We start from the raw sequence: 15,065 nt of genomic DNA, 5'->3' as shown, positions 1-15,065 counted from the left end.
TTAGGGAGCGAGTGTTAGTTTCAAAGAAAAGCAGCCCCAAATGGTGAAGGTCTGTGTTCAAGGTGACACTGCCAGCTGCTTGCATGCCTGCTGCCTTGCTGGGCACAGCTCTGCTTCCCATGCAGCCCCTCCTGGGTCATACCCAGCTCCTGGGATGCCTACTGCAGTGTTAGAGGCTCCTGCTGCTGTTACTGCTGGGAGCATAGAAAGGCACAGTAAGATCAGTGCTTATAGGTTCACACTGTAGTAAGTAAAGCTGGAAGTTTCTGGGGGAGGACAGATAGGGGAATGACTGAGTGAGGACAGGGCAGCAGGTGTGGGGAAGGAAGGGAAATGGAATACTGGGGAGAGAGATTTAATGATCACCTACAGCTGGAGCTTTGTGCTTCCTTTGCAGCAGAGCACTGTTAGAACACTGTTGATAAACAACCTGTATTAAAAAGCTTCCACTCATCTTTGCAATTCAAAGCCAGTGTCCTGTTCTAGCTCCGGATCAGGACCCTGGGGGTGGCAGCGCTCCTTCTCATGCTGAAGGAGATAAGTGTATCCTGAGTCTGTGGGACACAGGAGGTGCAAGATGCAAGGTAAATATACAGAAGGTATTTCTTCCTATACTCTCAGCAGTGTCCTAACACTTTAGTGGATGTTGGTGAATGTGTTCTCCTATCTATCTGCTCCCCTACCCTTAGTTTCTATTCCTAGTTCAGAGCATGCTAACAGAAAACATGGCTTGGGAAATGAGGCATTTTGTGTATTCCTACAGCCTGCTTTGGGTCACAAGAAAATGAATTTGAAGGTCTTGGGATGAGATCAGCTGGAGCAGTGAAACACAACGTTCCACTCTGTGCCCATCCCAGCCTGCTGCCTGTTTTGGGGACACCCAATGGGCAGAAGTAGAACCGTGGCTTACAGCACCTTTGCTGCCTGCTCACCTGGCTGGTGTGGACATGGAGCTGAGCAGTTTACAGGCTCTGGCAGTGGAAATCTGGCCATCTGTACTGTATCAGCCCCGAGGTGAGGGCTCCCTGCCTCCCCAAGGCCAGGAGCTGAAGTCATGGCAATAGCTCTGGGAGGCAGCAGTAGAAGACAGCAGCTGATCAGAAAATAAACCAGAGAGCCCAGGGAGAGAAATCAAACTCGGCATTTACTGATCTTACATAAAATAGTAGCATCCTGATGGTTAAATAATTGCTTTTGTAGAACACTTAGGCTTCAGTGTAGTGGTAGAAGGTTTCCTGATGATGCCCTGTGAATAAATTTGGAGTCTCTGCAGCTATTGCTTTCCATTTAGTGAAGTATCTGCCTTTGGTGCAGGTGACTAACAAGTGACCTGGCCTGATTCAGTTCCTCTGAGAGACTGTGGGATGAGGAATCACCTGCTCCCATGAGTAGGTGATGTGTCTATTGCTTGCAGCCACTGCCTCCATCACCTGCAGGAAAAATGACAGGAGGAGCACAGGAAGGCAGCAGTGAAGTTCCCAGTCACGTGCAAGTGGTGGATTTCTCAGCATTTTTAATCTCCTTATTATGGTAATGGGCCGCTAACTGATTGTATAGTTAAAATGTGAGTTGACACCAGGGCTGCAGTTTCCCTCTCTTCAGAGAGATGCTGCGGTAAACAGCCTAGTAGAGGGCTGTTAGAGCTGGTCTTCTACCTCAAACATGTATTAATGGGAATCTGAAGTGCAAGCGAATAAAGGGAAACTGAATTTATGGGCATGAGTGCATCAATTGGCCCTGGATAAATAAAACATTTCTTGGCTTAGAAGGGGGACGATAAGAGAGGTCACAGTGTGGGGTGATGAAGAGAAAGCATAGAAAGTGCAGATGCTGTGGGAGCACAAGAGCACACAGTGCTGGCATTGTTCTGGCTGCTGTTTTGTATTGCCTGCTATGTGGCTCAGGGTAGCCCAGCATATTTGCCTAGCATTTGCCCTCTATGGATTTCCCTTGAATTTTCCAGATATTTGGGAACTTGCTTCTATCTCTTCACATGATCTGCCAGCTCTGCCAGTACTCTGTCCTATCCCAGATCCTCTCAGTTTAATATAAGACCTTTCCAGCAAAGCGCAGTCCAATGACAAATGCTCTTGGCCTTTGGTTTGCTCTCATATCTTCACTCTTGACAGTTATTGGCACTGAGCTGTATCTTTGCAAAGGGGAAAAGGGATCTCTATCACCATCCTAGCAATTAAGTTGTGGATGATAAGAAGTAAGAAAGTGACAGGGCTATGAACCTATCTTCTTTTCCATCCCTACGAACACCTCTCTTGTATGCTATTGAGTAAGAAAGGAAGAACCTTTCCCCACTCACCATACTGAGATGGGTGGGAAAAGAGGAGGCAAATGGTGAACTGCTCTGCACTGCTGAGCTTGTGGTACCTCTCTGAAATCCCTGAGGAGCTGCAGGTTGATTGCTTGATGGTTTCTGAGGAAAACCCTTGTGTGATCCTGCTGGATTTACCCCAGTGAAGCTCCCACTCTTGCTCTATCAGACTCTTAGACGCCTCATTTCTCCCTGTGAAAAGCAGAAAGAAAAGGACCGGTTTCATTTTGAAACAGCTTTACGTTTGTGTTTTTTTGTTTTTATTAAAGTCATGGTCAAGTACATCTGTGTAAAGCAAAAAAAGACCCACTGAATTTCAAGGTCTTGGGCAGCAGCTATTTCCTCCATTAGGCAGGTGGATGTGAGGAAATGAGGGAAAGCATATTGATTTTTTTAATTATTTTTTTTCCTTTATTTTTTTTTTACTATAATCCATTAAAGGTTGCGTGGATACTGAAATATCAGTCTGGTTTTAACATGTGGCAGAGAGGAAGCAAGAATCCCGAGGGTCTGCTGTAATGAGGAGGTAAGGGCTTGTTCTGCTGCTGGGATGGCCAGCAGAAGGTGAGAGCTCCCTTTAAACAGTTGGACCTGATGCTCCTTATGGGTCCTCTCCAACCTGGGTGATGCCTCACACTCAACTGTGAGCAGGTAGGGATGGGGTTGCCCAGCTTCTCCACCTGTGTGCTGGTATTGGGAAAGAGATGTACATGGCTCCCTTGTGGGAAAAGCTGGGCACTGTGCTCAGGCATGAATGTGTAATGAAAGGGCAATATTTATAGAGTCCACAAAAGCCTAAAACCTGAAAGGTGCTTTTTACCGGCTGGATTGGGGAAATACTGTCTGTCTGGAGTGATTAGCTGAGAGTGAGGTGTTTAGCGTGGAGGCTTTTATCTAGCTGCATGTAGCACCCTCAGGTAACGAGAGACAAATTTACAGGCTTGCAAAAATCCTTTGCTGTCTGTGCTCTGCATGCACTGGAAAGGAAATGGATCTGAGGGGATTAAATGGAATGCCCAACAAGGTTTGTGGACTAATGGATGTCTCACAACCTCCCTTATTCCCAGCTTCTTGAGAGCAAGGAGAATTCGCAGTGTGAATCGGAGCAAGTTCAGCTCCTCAAGGCAATGCAACATAGCAAGCCAAGCTGCACTGATTGCACAGCAAGTGCTAAGCTGTGGAACTCCTTGCCACAAGGAATTATCCTGCTAATGGTGAGGATAACTAGGCAAAGCTTGACACGTGGTTGTACAAAGCAGTATATACAGAAATACAGTCTTGTGATCTATGCCATAAGGAGTTTCTTTTCTGGTTCTTAGCCTTGGAGGCCTTTCCTTGCTATTTTCAGGGTGCTGAACAACTGTATCTTTGCTGTAGGCATGTTTCTGTTTGCACTCATTTTGTAAGAAGGGAGTAGAGAGAGGTGGTGAATATCCCATCTGTGGGATGCTGATTGCACGATGTCTTTTCCAGAAAAGACACTGGGCTCCCTCCATTTACACAGTCCCAGAAGCACCCATTAGCATTAGACTTTCCCTTGCAAGTTACAGGCAGCCCCACTCTGTTTGGACTCAGCCTCTAATTTTAGCATCACAGCTACTCTTTTCAGAAGGTCAGCAGAGCCTCTGCCCTGTCAGAGAAATTACTCCCTTGGCAGCACGCCGATATGCTGCAGTCATGCAAGCCAGCCTTCTCTGAACAAAGCAGCCTTCATCAGGCAGTGGAGATGCCGTGATTTGGGGTCATTAGGTTGGCACGGCAGAGCTCACACATGGATCTGTGCTGGGCCCAGTGCTGCCCTCCTGGCTGCCTGCAGTTCCCTTCTTCCTGCTCTGCGGTTGTGCTTCCCAAGCAGTTCCATGCGCAGCCCTGGGGCGTGCTGCCTGAACTCTGCCTCCCTCTTCTCATTTATCAAGCTGTAGAGAAGCCTTGCAGACCCTGGATGGTCCTAAGCTTGGTACTTCTCCGAAGATTTTTGCTCTGGATTTGCATTTCAGAAAGCTACTCAAGTTGTTGGGAGAACAGAGGTACAGCAGAGCCTTTCCCTTGCCCCTCTAGGATCCAGAAGTGCTCCCCTAAGCAGGATGCTCTGTGGCTCCTGGAGCGTGGCTTCTCACAGCAATTGCCCCTGTTGTCTCCGAGCTGACTGACACCCTCTGTGAAGCAAGCTGCCTTCTGGTAGCACCGCATGGCTGGCATGACAGGGCTGTGCATTGAGGTTCTGCAGGAAGAAAGGAAGCCAATGAATAATTTAAGCACCTCCGTTTCTGATTAGCTTATGACTAACGTTCATTGCACCAACCCCTGAGACGCCGCGTGTTAAAACCACTGGAGGAGATATAATGGGTTGAATTGCTTTCTAGGTAGCAAGGTACACAGAAGGCTTTTGTGGACCGGTGTTTGTTTTGCTTTTAAGTAGGCACACACCAGGAGAGAGCTCAGGAGTCTGCTTGGAGATTGGGAGTTCACAAAGAGCCTGAATCATTTTTCAAGGGCAACGGGGAACAATGGAGAGTGAATACCACAGCAGCCACGGGAATTAGAAAGAAATCTTCTTTCTGATGCTACATTAAGGTTTTAAAAACCATACAATTGCGAGATGAGACTGGGCATGGAGATAGCCTTGAAACAGTGCGTGGAATGAAGGGTGCATGAGCAACACCAGAAAATTTCACACTGTGTTTGAAAAATACAAAAACCAGTGTTGGTGGAGCTCAGAATTCAGAGGCCAAGTTACAGCAAGGTAATGAAAGCCTGGTGTGTGCTGGCTTCTGTGCTGTGTAGCCCGATGTGGAAATGCTTTCCTTCTAGGATGGATGCGAGGCAGCCCAGCTCCCTGTGTCTTACCAGGACATGGGAGCCCAGCTACGTGCCCCCTTATAAACTGATCAGCCCAGAGCCTGATAATGCAGAGGCTTAGTTAACAGTCTTGTGTAGGATTCAGTACTTTACACTGTGTTTTCACGATGCCCCCCTTGCCAGGTGGCAGATCTGGGTTTGAACCATTAGGGACCATGGCATTTTCTTTTCTTTTCGGCCTGATGCCCTTCTTGCTACAGGTCAAAGGATTTGAAAACCCTCAGCCTGCTCTTCTTTGTTCACATGCACTGAACAAAGAAGTGCCTCTGGATAAAGTCCCTCTGGATGTCTGTGTGCTGGCTTATTAGTTACCTTAGTTATATTTTCTAAACGAGGATATGGTTCTTGATCACAAAACCTAAGCTGTAACAATAAAGTAAAATTCATTTGTCACTGTGTTATTCCACCATATCAGTGCCAGCTGTGCTGTGTTCCCAGTGGTGTGAGTTTCCTGCAGGCTTTTTCATAAGCTGAGCTCCTTTCAGGTAAGCCAGCTATTTAAGCCACTTAGAGCTAAAGTTTTGGGCCCAGAAGGAACACAGAAATGTGCCCTGATGGGGACCTCAAACCAACTCCTGCAGCCTCTTTTGAAGTTAGCAGCTGGTCCTGGTTACAGGACCAAATCATACAGATAACAGCCATCATCCAGATCTTCTGCCCACTTCTCACCTTAATGGTGGAATATCGTGGCTGTGGGAAGCAGAGCAGTGATTTCTCATCCCTGTTTTGACTCAAGAGATTCCAGCTTCTACTAGAAGCAAAGAGATCTTTGAAGCATCTCCAAAGAATGCCATTCATTGGAGGGATCTCACTGTGCAATGGTTGTGCTGGGCTGCCTGGTGCAGGTGGGGTCAATGTTCCTTGTTCCCTGCCCGATATACCCCAGGGCTGCTTTATGCAACATCCCAGCCAGATGCAGCTGCACCATAGCAGAAAAAGGACTCTACTGCCTGCCCAAGTCCCTAGGGGTGGAGGTGCTGTCACCATGTCTTGGCGGTGGCATGAGAAAGGCCACTGCTAGGGACCATCTGCTCTCCCTCTACCGTATGTCTGTGTCCGTATGCAGCCTGAGTGCAAATGCCTCTTATTAAATAACAGTATCTTTAATTGAATAAAACTCCCAAGGCTGGTTGGATTCCAAAAGCAACGTCAGCTCCAGGCACTGCTTTCCCTTCTTTCTGACGTCTGGCTTCTTAAACCCAAATATCTCCTGGATATTATCTCTTCTGCATTATTTGACAGGAATCATTGGGTTAGAACTGTGCTCAATTCAAGGAACTGCATGGACGAGGCCATCCGGTTTCAGGGGGAGAAGAGGTTTTTGGCTGCGTGGATGGGGGCTGTGCCATGCTGCCTGCTTTCCTCACCAGAGAACAGGACTCTGAGAGCAGGAGAAAGGGTCTCTAAAGGAGACTGTCTGCTGTGGGCAGAAAGGAAGCTTCTCTCTGATAGCAATGATGTCTGCTGCTCTCTGTAGTAAACCAAGAGAAGTTGTGCATGCTAAGCTGCATCTCTGTCTGGCTCATTGCAGCACCTCTGCTAAGGAGGGATGGTGTTCCTCCTCCATTTACGCACCAATCTCCTGGTCAGTATCTTGTCCCAGATACTCAGCATTGCTGAGTGCCATGCTCTGGCACCATGTACTGGGCAACCTTGATGTGTGCTCAACTGTTATTTTCAAACACAGAAAGACAAGGGCAGTCATCAGTGCATACGCATTATCTCACCCATCCCAGCAGTACCCACTCCAGCTTCCTCTTTTCCCTTGGCACCTCCTAGGTCCAGTCCTCTCCACAGGAGGATGGCCCGACTGCCTCATTCCTTTTCACTGTGCCCAGCTGCCAGTACCAGAGGTTGCCTGTTTTCTCCCAACATCACTTTCAGGCTTGGGATTTCAGCAGTGAGAAGCCAGGAGTTTTTCCCTTCCCTATAGCTAGACTGCTACCATGAGGAGCTGCCACGTGCCTGGGCTGATGCTTGACTGCAGAGTGCAGGGATCTGTAATCAGAGCCAATTGCTTCCATCGCCTCGTCCTTGCTTTACTTACCTGGACACGGTCCCTAGCTGTTCCTGCAAGAACTGACACAATGCTTCCATTGCGGCATCATTTCTTGCTATGAGAGCTCTGTGTTTGTGACAGTCATCCACGCTATGCTTTTTGTGATAATCTTGGTTAATGTGTTGCGTGGATCATACAATGCTGTCACAAATCTTGGCATCCTCCGTACTTGTTTCCAGTGACATTCCAATTTTTAAAGCAGGTGTGGGGTCAAATCAGCCTTGCTCTGTAATCATTGGCTGGGAGTTGTTTTATTTCCCTGAACACAGAGTACCCAGTTCCTTCATGCATCATTTATATTCCCTACACCCTGGGAAATCTCTGGACATTTCTCTATTCCAGCCACGTATGCAGAAATGTTCATTTTCTTTCACGTCCTCTTTATAAGAACAGAAACGCTTTATCATCGCCGGTGACCCCGAGGATGGGTGAGTTTGTAGATTCCCCACAATCTCAGCAAATGCTTTGTCTGCAGGTCTAACAGACACTGCTGGGCTATGCAGCAGATGATAAATTTCAGCCCCTATGATGATCAGTAAACTGACATTTTTTTCCAGATGTCCACTCGTCCAGCTTAGGGGGCAGTTTTCCCAAGCCAACAGGATCCTCTCTTTTCCCCAGCCAGATGGATGTGCTTTATCTCTTATCCTATCTCTCTTTCCCCTGTCAGTGGGTCGTTCCTGCACAGGAGCTCTCTTGCTCTCCTGCCCCTTTTTGCCTGGTTGAAAAGCAGTGAGCAGGCTTGGTAAATGCATTGAACACGTAATGAAACACCTGGTATGAAAACCTAATGTTATTATTGCACAGACAAGCTACATCAGATGTGTGGGCTCTCTCTCTCTCTGGTCTTCCTCCAGTCCTGTTGCTTTGCTTGAGGGAGGTCATGCTGTGCACAATGTGCTGGGCCCAGCATCCCCCTGGGGGGCTCTGGATGGTTCATTCCTCACTCCCTGCTAAGCCACTCTGGCCTCCAAAGTCCTGGGGGAGGTGGGGTAGGGGAGAGAATCCCTAAGCTGAGGAGGCCCTGAGGTGCTGCTGAGCAGACAGGCAGCTATTGAGCGTGCTGAATGTTTTATGGTGCATACTGAAATCCTGAGCCCACTGTCAAAGCTGAGCATTATCCATTTAGTGCCTTGTCTTTAAAATAAATGATAACTCTTCGAGAATGATCTGCTGCCAGGTGAAGGGGGGTTGTACATCTGATACGGGAAGAGTGACCATAATGATGAGGCCAAGCACTCTCACTGGAAGGGCAGCAGAGATGGGAAATCAGCTTGCAGAGTGACCCTCAGACCACGCTGAGTAGATTTCCAGCCAATAGTACTTTGGCAAACCACTGGATAATGTTCAGCCTCACATTTCTGTTGGTTTCCGGCCTGCAGAGTTAGTACAAATAGTTAGAGAAAGTAAGGCAGTGTTGCAGAAGCATTTGGCCAGAACCATCAAGTGTTAAGTGATGTGATGCCACTGCCCTGGCATGTAAGAAGAGACAGCTTGGGCCTTGTGTGGGGAGCTGTGTTACTGGGGAATTAAATCTGAGAGGAAGATGCTGTGGGTAAAAAGGAGCTACTAGTGATGGAAGACTTAAGGGTACAAGGCAGCAGGGGGATGTAGGAAGGTCTGCACAGTCCTGAAGGGACCAGTGGGACAGCTGCCATCTTCTAGCATGGGGCAGCTGTGGGATGGGGAGGGCTGTGTCAGGAGAGGCACAGAGCAGGACACTGCCATTTGTATAGCAGTAATGGCATCAGTGCTCAGCCCTGCTCAGCTGCACACAAAGAGACAGTCACTGCTTTGGAACACATGGGAGCTGTGAAGCCAAGAGATAAAATATATATATATGAATGGGTAAAAAGAAGGCCACTGTGAACAAAGGAAATGCTGTAGCAGACCAAGTGAACGTCCCTTTAGGCCCTTATCTCAACCTTGACAGTGGCTGCTATCAGATGCTCAAGAGAAAGCTGCAAAAACAATCTTCATAACACATCTAGGCATCGGTGTGATAGTACCCCCAGGGGGCTCTTCCTGCCAGAGCCCATTTGCAGATCAGCCTACTCATGGAAATGAGGAGACTCAAGGCTATGTCAGCTTTGCTCTGGCTGATGTTGCAGCCAGAAGGACTTTCACCCCTGTGACCTGTGAGCCCAGCCACTTTCCTGCACTTGAGCTGGGCACTCAGGCTGCACAGTACCCTGCTTTTGTATATGCAGTACTAGGGCAATGGGTAGTATCCTTCCTTGGGCCGGTCCTTGTTTTTTTTTTTTTGCTTTGTGATTTACAGCACTTGGTTTGGAACAACCGGCTACAAATGTCAGGCATGAAGACAGGGACCAGGCCTGTTTGCAGCCTACATGTGTGCTTAAAAGCTCTTTCCCTTTAAGTTTTAAGTTGCCAACATGGAATCCAGCAGCATGCAGAGATTCTTTTTCCTTTTGCACTTTTATCCCTATTGTTTCTTATTTACAAATACTTATAAGACATATATTTAAATATGTGCATAAATATATATGTATGTGCGTAGATTGCTCTGAAAGTAACGCCTCCTATTTATTTCCATAGAAACTACAACAGGCACAAAGAGCACAACAACAATATTTGTTAGAGCAAGTACTCAGCTGCAAAACACTATTTTTTTCAGTATAGTCACTGTAATGTTATAATGGGGTGGAAAGTACTGCAATGATAGCAGGATAGCAAAGTATTTAGCAGCAATAAATGAAAACAAGCCCAACTGCTGCAGCCATAGAAATAAAATAACTGCTTACCTTTAGAAGGCCTCAAGTAGGTAGAAATCTTCACCAAGAGATACACTCACCTCTCCACTGCCAACCCTTAAATGGATCCTGACTCCACCCCTTCCAGTCACTCAGGTCAATTGCATGCACCTGAGCTCCCCTAGGTTGGCCTTGCCTTCCCAGCAGGTTCTCAGTCACTGGCTCAGGCTTTGACTTATCATTTCCACTACAGTCATCTCAATTAGCTGTTTTTGCCACTGTGAACAAGAGGAGCAGTTCTGCATGGCTGCTCTTCAGAGCTTGCTGTGGGGTAGGGGAGCCAGAGGAGTGAAGGTTGTTCCTATGCAAAGTGTCTGAAAAAAAGCTTGGGTCTCATGCAGCTGAGAGCAAGTGGTGTATTAGCTTTGAGCTTAGGTACCCAGCTAGTCAGGGAAGGCATATGGGAGAAGAGCAGGATTATGCCTCTGGCAATGCAATGATGTAGAAATGCATTTGGCAGGATAAATTGAGTAAGATTGTCTTTGTCTCACAGAACAAGTGCCCGTGTCATAAGAACATGACTTCACTGTTGCTATCGTACATGGTGAGGTGGAGGACTGAACAACAGCTTCGTAGCTCCCCAATTGCTCTTAACAAAGATCCCAGCATGGATCCCCGCAGTGCCAGTTATCTGTTCAGTGCGCAAACAAGGGAGTGCATCCTCTGGGGACTCTCGGTTTAGTTTCTTTCATTAAGAATAAATTAAACATTAAAAAATAAAGTGGAGGAGGAAATTAAAAAATTGGTTTTTTTCTTTTCTTTTTTTTTTTTGTTTGGAGCACATTTTCTTAAAGCTCTGATTGGAATAAGCAACATGAAGTGCAGTGTATTTCGAATGGATAGAAATAATACCCTAAATATACCAGCCTAATTAGATGTACTTTCTCTACAAAACCACAATTCTAATGTTCCTGTTTCACCGTAATTAAAGAAGCATTTACCACGCACTGGAACTTTTAATTAGGTCTAACATCTAATAAACTTGGAGTAAACTAACAAATATTTTCATTGTCAGTGGGTAGTCTTTAGTCAGTGTCTGGAGGTTTAACACTTCAGATAGAAGACATCAGCCAGTGCCTGGCGAACCTGAAGAGACATTTGTGTATAGTGTGGAATCTGCTGTAAGGATGTGTTTAGGATGCCAGCTCACAACCTTTCTCCTCTTATGGTTTAACTCTCTAGTGGAAGCATTTTGCAGTCTGTATTTGCAGGAGGTTTGTTGGACCCCCGGGATGGACATTATACTTGCAGTAGTTGTGCAGAAGATAGACTGGTTCCTTTTATTACTGCCATGGCCAGAGGAGGAAAAGGTGATTAATTCCCACTCGTACATGCCTAAGAGATGAGACCAACCATCTGTCAAGGTTCTTCTCTTTCTCCATCAAGACTAAGCTCCTAGATGCCCATGCCAGACTAAATATCTTGACTATGGACAAAGAGAGATGAGAGGTGTCTTCCCATCCTGTGTTCCAAAAAAGCCCTGCTAGGAAGGGATGAAGATCCCCGTGATTCTACTGAGATGTCCCTGCACAGAAAGCAGAGAATGGTGCACAGAAAAGCTATTGGGGAGAATGAATGATAGAATGATAGAATATCCCGAGTTGGAAGGGACCCATAAGGATCACTAAGCCCAACTCCTGGCTCTCCTGGTGATGATGGGATTGAAAGAAGCCAATGGGGAGAACTTGTGCTGTCTATCCTGAGAAGTGCAGTCTTTTTCTTGAGAGGAACACAGGGACCATGGAGGTGGGACTCGGATGCTGAGGAGGATGTAAGGGGCAGGGACCACAACTATTCCAACATGCCACATGTTCATGTGGGATAGGAAAATGAAAGCATCTCTTGGTGTCAAGAGATTTTGAATAGGAAATCTAGTATTCTTTATGAAGCAGTTTGATGAGGATGTAAAGAATTTCAGAGCAGCAAAGCATAAACTGGATACAGTTGCAGCACCTTCCCCAGGCAGCTTAGATTCCCTCTAGGCACCAGCCATACTATTTTCCCATGTCCTGCATCTTTCCCCTCCTTCTGGCAGTTATTTGAAGTTAATGATCTGTATGATGGTCTTCTGTTGGAGCTCCAAGATAATGCTATGGCTGTGATAACATGTCCTGAGGGACATTCCCACTTATCGTCTCAGGAAAGGAATCCCCCCTTGCATCCAGTGGGATAGCAGGATGAAAGGGAGTGAGGAAACTGAGTCATGAACTATCTCAGACTTTCATAAAAGGAAGCAGTGGGGGGCCATGGTTTAGATATACATGTTAAAAGAGCTATTGAGGAAGCAGAGAAGATGGGATACACTCATTCAGGGCACAAGCTGAGGAAACAACATCTGGAGAAAGAGGGCGTAAGAGCACTGGATGCAGGGGATAAAGCTGGGAAGGTGGGGAAAGGGGAAAGGGCTTTCAGGCTTCACCATGGCAATGGGGGTAGGACCCTTTGGAGGGGAAGGAGGGAGCTGAGATGCTGCTGCAAATGGGCACACGAGGCAGTGATTGCGAGGAAGCAGATAGGCAAGTGGCAGCATTTGCTACACTACAACAGGCAGGTGTCTGTGTTTTTGGAACAGAAGGTCATATATTTTGTGTGAAGTCTCCTGCATCTAGGGAATGACTTTAATGTAGCTTGAAGTGCCAATAAGTGGAATAAGTATGTGCCATTACCAATAACAATAACAGCCCTAGAATATTTTCTACGCAAGGATCTCAAAGCACTTCTTTTTATGACTTATTCACCGACTCTTGATGTCCCCTGGGAGGTAGGGGATTATAATGATCACCCACTTTACACGTGGTGAAACTAAGGGTAAGTGGCTGAGCTGTGTGAATGGAGCTGTGACTGTGCTCCTCTGACAGCATCAATTTCCCCAGTCACTGGTTGGGAGGGAAAACACTGCCTCAGCTGCAGGAAAAAGCCTTTGATATTGCAAAAGAGCAAGGAGGGGGTACCTGTTGCACTGTCCTGAGACCACTGCCATGTGGGGAAGACAGAAAGGCAGAAACCATGAGGGCACACTCAGCCCCATGTCTGCCTAGCTCCATCCCTCAGGCACACATGCAGGCTGAATCAAAGAGCCCGTGCTTGTCTTCTGCAGCTGAGGAGGGGCTGGGGGGCTGCATGGCAGAGCAGAGAGTTATTGCTATGGCATCTATGGAGCACGTTGCTATGAATCGATACCTCACCATAATTATCTCGTTTGCCCATTTTTCAAATTAGATAACAAGGTTGAAGGCCTGACCAGACCATCCCTCATCCATTTACATTTCCTTCTCTCCTTGGCAAAGGAGGGGAGCCCTTTTAACATTAATCAACAGGCCTTGGGGTAGCAGGGTCACACCCCGAGGGCTCACGGCTCTTTGTGCTGCTTGTGTGTGGATGTTGTCACCAAAAGGTGGGAGGCCAGGCCAGGCCAGGTCTCCCCTGCACTGCCCGCTATGGGGGTTGCTTGCCCCCCTGGCTGAGATGGGAGGCGGAGGGGAATGAGCTCACGCTCTGCTCAGACGGTGACATTTCCAAGGGGTAGGGCTCATCCATCACCGTGCTGCGGCTGAGGAGAGCTGTTAACTGTTTCGAGCTGGCTGGCTGCCTCCCAGCTGCAGCCTGGGTGTACTCCTCAAAGGAGCATCCCTTCCTACCTGCCCTTTTCTTCCATCTGCTCCCCCTCCTCCTCCCCAACACACACACACACACTGTGGCTGGGGTATTTCTGTTTCTGCTGCTTAACCATGCACAGTTAGGAGGGCATCCAGCTTTGTGCAGATGAGATGTGCTCCAAATCAAGAGCTCTTCTGGCTTGACTCCCACCCCACTATTCCTCCCCCTTTCTCTGTGGAGCTCGCTCCCCATCCAGCCCCAGGATTATACCTGCCTATTAACAGGTATTACACGCAAAGCACATGCTCGCAGTCGGTTGGGTCATTAGCTCTGCTCCTCCGGGGATGCCCCAGCACTGCTCCCTCTCCCCTGTGACAGTGAAGGCTGGCACCCCTCCCTGCCTTGTCAGTGCGAGATAAGGAGCAATTAGAGAGTCATTAATCGGCAGAAAGGAGGGCAGGATGGGCACCAGATGCCGAGCTGCAGTTGCAGGGCTAAAGTGTAGTGTTTCAGGGGATTAGAGGTTGGAAACTGGCTTGTGCCTTTTCCTTGCTGTCAATTAGTCCAAGAGGTTACCGTACCTCCGAGGAGCAGGGAGACCTTGGAGCAGCTCTGAAAACCACAAGCAGACTCTTTGGAGACTAATTGGGGTCTTTTACCTCCTTTTAGCTGCTTATGAATGATTTGCTCCCGAGTGCAAGCAGGACAGGAGGCACTTACTTTGCCAGATGCTGGGAGTCTGTGGGGCTTTACCAGTGCCCAGGACAGCAACGTGTGATAGAAAAAGATATGTGGCAGACAAATAGGCTGCAGGTGCTCTGCAGTGGGGAGCAGACCCTCATGGGGTAGGACAGTGCCTGCACAGGGCTCCCAGGCCCAGCTCCCAGCCCCTATACTGGCACCTCCAGAGCCTCCATATCCATGTCCTCAGGGGGCTTCCATCAAAAGGTGAAGGAAGGTGTCTGTCCAGAGGTCTCCTCCTGGAAAGTGTCTACTCCTGAGCAGAGGAGCAAGGGATGGGCTTCTTACGAGGATATGTTCTGGACTGCACCAAATATACCAAGCGACGAGTGTGAGTGGCGGCTGGTTATGAGCCCCTGGGGGGGGGCAGCTGGATTCAGGCTCTGTTATTAAGACCATAAATCATGGAGACAGACACAGGAAAGGCTGATGAGGCAGGCACACACAGCCAGGAATGCTGGAAGGGAGAGGCGGTGGGCATCAGAAGCACATGACTTCTTCACATTGCACGTTATTTTAGGAATGTTTCATTTTTTATGGCAGTGAAGAGTGAGCAAAGCCTCAAAATGGTGGTAAGGTAACACTTTGCTATAGAAAGGGAAAGGGGAACTTCACAGAAACCAAGACAAAGGGTAACTGTACATTTAAAAGTGCAGGGAAAAGGGGATTACAGACACTTAGTCAAAATAAAGCCAGAGAAGAGGGCAAT

The 15,065-nt window shown here is 47.7% G+C and overlaps 1 long non-coding RNA gene across 1 annotated transcript; it reads left to right on the top strand.

The window, feature by feature from the left end:
- Positions 1 to 267: 267 nt before the first annotated feature.
- LOC107311214 lies at positions 268 to 6,414 on the top strand. The gene is made up of 3 exons (XR_001553946.2): positions 268 to 584; positions 2,768 to 2,852; positions 4,743 to 6,414. It is a non-coding gene; the product is annotated as an uncharacterized LOC107311214 (long non-coding RNA).
- Positions 6,415 to 15,065: the final 8,651 nt, after the last annotated feature.

Source organism: Coturnix japonica, chromosome 3 (genome assembly GCF_001577835.2).
Source record: "Coturnix japonica isolate 7356 chromosome 3, Coturnix japonica 2.1, whole genome shotgun sequence".
NCBI classification, from domain to species: Eukaryota; Metazoa; Chordata; class Aves; order Galliformes; family Phasianidae; genus Coturnix; species Coturnix japonica.
This window is presented reverse-complemented; position numbering and strand designations above follow the sequence as displayed.